We start from the raw sequence: 8,341 nt of genomic DNA on the forward strand, positions 1-8,341 counted from the left end.
CCGGACTGTGTTGCACACAACGGATGGTGCTACGAGGAGGCCCGAGGCCGCATTTAGCACTGCTCACCTCAGCTGTTGGAGATGAAAATTATGGCACTCCGCAAAATGAAGGCGATCTGAAAAATCCTCGTATTAAAGACAGGGTTTCTTTTCTTTTTGTGGAGAAACATCCCAAAAGCCACAGTTTGAGTCGACTTTCAACGTTCAACCTTAAAACTGCAAGCAGAGGTTTTGAGTTTTCTTCCTATGCTACCTAGTCTTCCTAGTTTCAATATTGTTTTATAAATAAATCCACTGCATCTCATGACCAGCCACACATAGCCTGGATTTGATTTCAGTTCCCTGAAGTACACAGTGGGATGGGGATATTGGAGAAAGCCTCCTCAACTGCAAAGCAATGGAAATGCCATTCATTTCAATTGTATTCAGACTTCAGTTTTGTCTTCTTGAAAGTAAGAGACATTTTTACTTGAGGGGAAGATTTTGCATGACTTATGAAATCAGGAGATAATCTTACCAGATTCTGAAAATGCCAAGCCTTCGCAAAATCTCTGTCAGTCCTAAACAAATGATGGTTTCCAGTGTCCCTGCCCACTACAGAATACGTCAGAGATCTCACACTATAGTGTTTTCTGAACCAGGCTCTGAAGAAGACATGTTGTTACTATGGAGTCTAGGCTTCTATCGCTGCAGTCACAAGTCTCAGTATTTTACTGTTCCAATATCCATCTGTCATCAGTCTACAAGCAGGGCTTTCCCGAATCCCAGTATCACAGCGAGTGCCCTAGATTGCATTGTTGCAAGTCAGATAAAGGGGCGTGCAATAGTAGCAGGCTGACCGTTCTTTAAGGGAGGAAAAAAGAAAAAAAAAAACAAGCCAAAAAAAACGGAAAACATGACCAGCCACCCTGGCACAGGGCTACAACACATGCAAATTCAATGTGTGCATTCCTCATAGCTCTGACGGATCTGGGACACATGTAAGACCAGCCAGGCTGGTCAGAAACTAGCCAGGTGGCATCTCTAAATTATAGGACAGTCCTATGTTTAGCAATATCCTTGATTCTGTTTCCCATTCATGCTTTTAAATGTCTTTTTCCATATGTTTGGATCGTGACGGGTTTTCTTCACTGATTCTCTTCCACAGAGAAATGGTGGGCAAAGTACTAGGGAATTGGAGACGAGGACAAAGGGCTGGGAAGAGCTGTAAACAGAGAGAGAAGCCATTGAACAAAAACTGATAGGAGAGAAAGGCTGCTGTTTTTTTTGCTGATGGGCATGTTGCCTTTCACCAGCTTGCCCAAAGCAATGCTTATTGGACTTGGAAAAATCTTGTCTATAGCAGCCAGAAGCAGGCTGCTGCCCCTGCCATTTGTTTGGCATATCCGTCTCCAGGGAAAGAGGACAGCTGGGAATGGACTTCATGAATCATTCAGCACTCGCGGCTGCCCTTTTTCCTGGTTAGCAAACAATAACACTTACAGAAAGAGTTAGATCTACATTAAATACAATCCTTAAAGGAGGCATTCTGTCTTTTAGTCATGCACATATCAACTGTAATTCACAGATCAAGTAAAATGACTATGTGAATGTAGAGGACAGAGCATACAGCCCTCCTGCAGCCAGAACAGATCATGGCCACCACTAAGCAAGTCCATTATGCTTTTCTTTTTAAAAGCAAGTTAAAAGGTAAGTAGGGTAAGCTCTGTCCAATACAAAGCTTCAGAGCTCTTCCACTCAGTCTCCCTATCATCAGAAGAGGATTTACTGGGGGTGCTAAGAAAGATGTTCCACCATTCACTACATTAGCCCTGTCCAATGCAATGCACAATTTGTATTACTTGAGGGTTGATGCAATACCTTTTTATTAGCAATCTATGAGCCATTTGTTGGCCATACTCTTGTCACAACTTTGTTCCTCTTCTTAGAAGAAAAAAAAAATTACACTATCACCTGAGCTCATAGGCTTGCATTTTTTTTAATCTGCAGAATGGATCAAAGATCTACCCTGTAATATTGCAGCACTGCATAAGTAAATTCGTTTAATTACAAATATACCAAATTGGGAAAGGTTAAGATATAACGATCAATATCGCCACATTGCGCAAAGACTTCTCCACATTGCGAATCATTGCTAAAATGGCACCATCTAATGAGCCTGGAATACAGTTTGGGATTTGTCTTAAGGAAAATGTCAAAATGTTGGGTGATAGTGGCTGAAGTCACAAAAGCCTGTGCAATAATGTGCTCGTAAATGGCAAAGGAGCAGGTTTAGAGTACATCTGCTTCATCATGCCCTGTAACCATATCAAGAATATGGAAATAGGCAGATTCAAGTCAGATAATTATTAACAGACTTACTATCCCTAATTGTCCATTCTTACATCCTCTCACAAAAGCTGTTTTTCCACAACTGACTGAACTTTTCACAGAGTCTGTCCTTAACTTCAGTAGATCATAGTCTGAAATTTTAAGATTATCTGAAATCGGTGTTGTCTAGTTGTCTAGTTTTAATCTACCCATGTTAGTAAGTCATTCTTAAGTAAAATTCACTTCTAATAATGGTCTGGAGATAGACGCTTTCCAAAGAGTTTTCATAACATTTCTGACCAGACTGCAACAATTTTATCAGACAGCACTAATCTTTTTATTTTTTTATGCAGTTTAGATTGCATCTTGAATATTCATTTGTGATGAAGGACTTCAGGCAATATCCTAACAATTTTGACCCTCTCCTTTCAGTGAGAAATGGCAGCAAAAAGGTCCCAAATCAAGAAAAGGTTTTTGGCTGTGGCATGTCTTCACATAGATGGTCCCAAATATTAAAGTAACCATTCACGTTTGTAAAGCTGGGCACAGGCAGGAGGAAGACCTCCATGGATAGCAGACATTGCATCCTAGAAAAAGGAGAATGCATCCTTGAGTCAAAAGTCAGTCCATTCAACGCTTACTATGAAATACAGTTTTTGGAATACACCACCTGCTCTGTATGTGTAGCTTAGACTGCAGAAAAGGAATAGGTTGAAGAACTTGCAGAGAGACAAAACCAGGGCAATCTCAAGTCATCCTTTTACTGTGTTTTTTTCTGCATTGAAGAGTTACTTTAGTTTATACGTGGACTTGTTCTTTTTATTGTATCGACCAAACCAAGTACTATGGAGGTGGTCGCTACAGTTGACTCTATACAGATTCCAAGGGCTATCTTCAATTAGTTTAACCTTTGCCTTTTCTTCTTTGTGTTGTACTTTACCAGCAGTCTGTCGTGTGCACTATAGTTACTGAACGTGACACTAAATGTATTACAGGTTCCCTGGCTTCCAGCCTGCCAGGAGGAGTTGTGGGGTTGCTCCTGGTTGACTTGCTAAACAGTAAGGCTGCACCATATAAGTAAGTTTAGGACATGTTACAGAGGAGGGAAAACTGGGATGTGAGGAAAAGCAGAGATCATGTTAGACTGTCTATGGTAAACATTACACAGGAAAGATTTCTGAAAGTGGACAGTGAACTAGGAAGTTGTCCATAGAGGACAAATCCAAATCACCGTCCACAGCTTAAACAAACCTTGTAAGTATGGTGACTGGGAACGGCTCGTTCTAACCATCCAAGCTGCAAAGTACACAGTAGTGATACAAAAAAAAAAAAAAAAAAAATTACTTTATTGCAGAGACAAAATAATTTAGAACAGATAAAGCCTTAAAGGAACTGCTGAATACTGCCAGTGAGAAACATCACATAATTTTTATAGAAATAAATAATTTATCAAAATACATGTCTAGCCTTTACAGTGCAGGCATTTTGAACATAGTACTTTTTTTAAGGCAAGGTCAGAATCACTGCTTTTAAACTTTTTGAGATGGGAAACTAATTTAAATAAAACTAATTTTGATATGGGAAGCTTTAAAACTAAAAGACTTTTTAACTTTATTGAAACCAAACTGAAATAATTTGGGCCCATACAGATCCCAGTTCTGTGAGATAAAACACTGCGGTGCACACCCATTTTAAAAAGGTTTTCTTCTTGTTACTTTACCTTATAAATCTATAGTTCCTTTTCAGTATCCAGAAAAATGATCATTGTCCAGTGTTCCTGATAATTAATATTTTTTTATGCATAAAAATATTTACTTCATTCTGGTACCAGTTTATTTTAATCAAGAAGGTTTTATGTGCCTTCAGAATTACAGCTGTTCTTGCTTTAAAAGAGTGTCAAGTAGAAGGCAATTAAACCATGTTAATAAATTAAATTTGTCAGGGTAGGCGGACCAAGTGTACCTGTATCTTCTTTTAAAATTTTAGTTTTAGACTACAGCTACATTTTGCAAGGTCAAAGAATGCATCTTAAACATTACAGAAATATTTTAGAATTGTTAAAAATTATTCAGTTTTGTTTTATAAAGGTGGTTAGTTCTTTTTTTACTGTAGTTACTGTTTCTGGAATTCTAACATTACAGAAAGTGTCAATGTTTTAAAATCTTTGTTTGAAGTCTGCTTCCTTCAACTGCATACTCCAAGACAGGAAGAAGTCTAAAGCTCTGTGAGGCACAGAATTCAACTTCTAGTAATGTCTTATTCACCGAGGAGCTCTTACAGCTGATTTGAATTAAAAACATTGATCAAAATGCTTTTGCTGGTCTGTCTTCTCAGAATACCTATATTGTCTTTCATTCATTTCTCTGGAATAGCTAGTCTTCTTTATAAAGGCAAGGCAAATATGAAAGAGATACACATAACCTTAAAACAAAAAAATAATTCAGACCTAACATATTCTTCAGCAGACAACAGGAGCCACAACTACCCTTCCCCTTTCCACCAGCTTTCATTATATGCTTAACAAAAAAAACCACCTACGTATTTGTATAAATAGGAAGAATTCTTCACAGGAAATCACATATATGGATTGATGCGCATTTTTTAATATATGAAGCTAATAGTGAAAAGTCACAAAACATTTTAGAGAAAATAGAATGTTTAGACAGCAATATTCCCTTCCATCTTCCTATCCAGGATGATGTCTTCGGTTAGGGACAGCGCTTGCCGATTTAAGAATACCTGGTCTCTGCAGGTGCAGAAAAACCCAGGTGGCAGTTAATTTCTATTGCTTAACCCAGGCTAGAACAGTGGAAATTACTCCTTTGAAGATGAAAATATCTTTGCTTATTGTCATTTAGGAAGAAATGTTTGCTACTGAAAACTTAAGAAAACTTGGATAGCCTGAAGATATCTTTCTATGTGCCTAAGTTATAAGAATCAAATAATTGCACAAAACCAACACATATATATACATAAACATATGGGGTTAAAAAAGTTTTTGAACAAGGATAATAGCAATGTAAGATTTTATTGAAATCTACCTGAGCTCTGTTACTGAGGGTAGTATGTAAGTAGGGTGGGGAGTACAATATGTTTTACTACAGTGTTGATGAGAATGGACTGGAATCCAGGAACAACATAATTATTGTTATTGTGTTATTGTGACTAATTTAGTGTTAAAGCAGAGAAGGAAGTGGGAGGAGCAAAGCATCAGGAATTAGTAGTTGCGTGTACACGCAACAAGGGGATCATTGTGCTTTTCCTGTCATTGAAATACAGGCAGTAGAGTTGTCTGTCTCTCTCTCTCCCCTCTCAAAATAACTACTTGAATTTGTTTGTTTATTTATTTTCCTTAATTTATATTATGTCCATCATTTTTATGGGTAGGAACAAATTACTGTGATTAAAACAGAAGACATTTTCAACTCTTGGTGAAACTACATCTCTCTGTTGCTCTTGCTATATGGTTGAAAAGATTAATATTCCTTTCTTGAGGTTCAACTAAGAAAAATTCAAAATGAACAACTGTCTTTTGCTATGCACTTAATAAGTTCAGAGTAAATATCTTCTTCTTGTGCCTAACACAAGTGAGAAAATAAATATCAAGAAGATTTAACTTAATAAATCAAGTGTAGGATTAGGAACATAGTCGTGGCTTCTACTGTTATGTGTACCAGAAGTGTATTTCACCTGTGGAAAAGCTGCTCGGCTACTCCCTGGCTGCCTGACTTTCTTCTGCTTTACAGTGCAGATGTGGTAGATAAAGTAATGTAGTTTTAAAAAAATATATACTTGTTGATTTAAAATGAAAGGACATGTACATCAATGCAACAAAGGCCTAGTTAGAGTTTACCTGATAAGTGATTTGCACTAAAAAACCAAACCATATTTTCTATTTCGTCCATTATATACCAGCTTAAGATAAAGAAATTGAAGGAGAAAGGAAAAGGATTTTGTTTTGACGAAGGATGGGGAGCCACCAATCAGCAGAGACAGGAAGGCGGAAGAGAGGAGATGAGGTCACACTTCTGCTTTTGGTGTAAGGTATTCTTGGAGGTTTTTACCAGGGAGGCCCATATGGTCCTGAGGCAGCATATCTTCACCTTTGCCTCCCAGGGAGAGGACTGGAAATAACAAGAGGACAACATAGACAATGCAGGAAACAGGTCAGGGAGTAACAATGCTCCTTGACTCCATGGGATATTGGACAACTGAGTTGGTTTTGTTGCCTTTTGTTGAGTTTGTCACTGATGTGATGATATGCACTATCAGTGCTTCACAGACTGTGATACTGGACACTCACGGTGTTTGTGTGAAGAGACACCAAATACCAGACTTGCAGCCCGGAGCTATACGTGGGAAACAGGTGGTGACACACATGTTCAGTCTTCATTTTTATGATGACTTATTATTTTATCCTCACAGAGACAGACTGATGCTACAAGATATCTTTTCTTTCTCAGGTGCCATTAAGGGTCAAACAAGAACATAACTGGTTTTAATGCTTCATGTCTTTTTTCTGAGAATGTGCTATAGGCAAGTTACCCGAAGCGGGCTTCTGCGTTTGTCTAATTTGAATGAACTCAGGGGAATCTCAGACAGCACACGATGCTTCTAGCCGTGGACTCCTGAGTGCAGTGTGTAGTCCCAGTAAGCAGGTCGAGCCTTTCCTTCTGCACTCTCGTACTCTTTTTGTGCTGAATCACACTAAGTTGTTCTGACCTCCATATAAATGTTCTCATTTATTTTTATCTGTCCCAATGGAACAGGCTGCCCATAGCATACTGCTACTACATGCTGACTGTCAGGATCTGCTTTTGCCGGTACTTTATGTAAGGTCAATATAATTTGCTTGTATTTGGCAGCAGAAAAAAATGGTTTCACACTAGACAACCCTGACATATTTTCACAGTTTATAATGTGTCTGTTTTCTGCACTCATCACTCTTTGGGAGAATGCTCAGCTTTGCTGTTCCTTTCGACAATCCCACACTCTCCCTCATCAGAGCCGGTCTGTTGCATGACTGTTAAAACAAATGTCAGGGGCAGGGAGCTCGGGGGGGGGGGGGTGGTATTGGAAAGGACATTTATAAATAAGAGACATGGGTGTTAATACTTATGGTGACTAATGAATGGGAAATACTAAGGGGCAGCATACCTGTGCAATTGCATTACACGTTGCCCGTCATGACTGGTAAAGCCCACTATGCTTTGCATGTGATCAGAGCTATACTTTCATCTATTTCTAAAAATGAGTATGACTGAAATAAAAATGCAATGTGTGTCCTAGCCCTGGCACAATTAGGCATACCACGCTGCAGGGCCGACCTGATAGTTTTGAACAAAACCAGCATCCAGCATATGTTCCCACATGCATACTGTAATAATGGGCTTAGTACCACAGTCTATCAGAGCCCATCATGGGCGCTAGCTTCTAGATAAGGATGTGGTCTTACAAAGAGGAGTGCTGCTAGTCTGTATTAGCATTATCTCTGGATCTAATATTACACAAAGGTAATTAGATAGCTCTGTCCCACCAGTTGCAAGCTTTTGAACCTTTCCATTTAAGTGGAGTTCCAAGGATAGAAATGTAGGAGTTCGGTCTACATCTCTTATCATTCCTTTATATTAATGACGTTCCAACTGTACTGTTCTTAATAGTTCGTCGCTCTTTTAATCTCCTAAGTATGTGAAGGAAGCAGAGGTGGTTATTGTCTCTGTCTTTACCTAAAAATCAGTGTGACTATGAAGCAAAAAAGTTAGCTTGCTGATCTTGCAGTTCTTCCAGCGTTACCTCAATGCAGAGCACACACAAGGAATTTCTACGCTAATTCCGGTAGAGAAACACTTGTAAATACTGCAGTCATGTTTCCAATGCTGTTGTCCATTTACGTTCTACACCTTTTTTTAGAGAGAGAGCAAAATGCATATGAGCGTGAATGATGGGAAAGAAGAATTCCTACAAATTGAATATTAGGTTGCTGACACAATGTAGTCAATTACCTTTTAAAATATGCTAAACACAAGTCTTC

Source organism: Ciconia boyciana, chromosome 10 (assembly GCF_034638445.1).
Source record: "Ciconia boyciana chromosome 10, ASM3463844v1, whole genome shotgun sequence".
In the NCBI taxonomy this organism is placed as follows: domain Eukaryota; kingdom Metazoa; phylum Chordata; class Aves; order Ciconiiformes; family Ciconiidae; genus Ciconia; species Ciconia boyciana.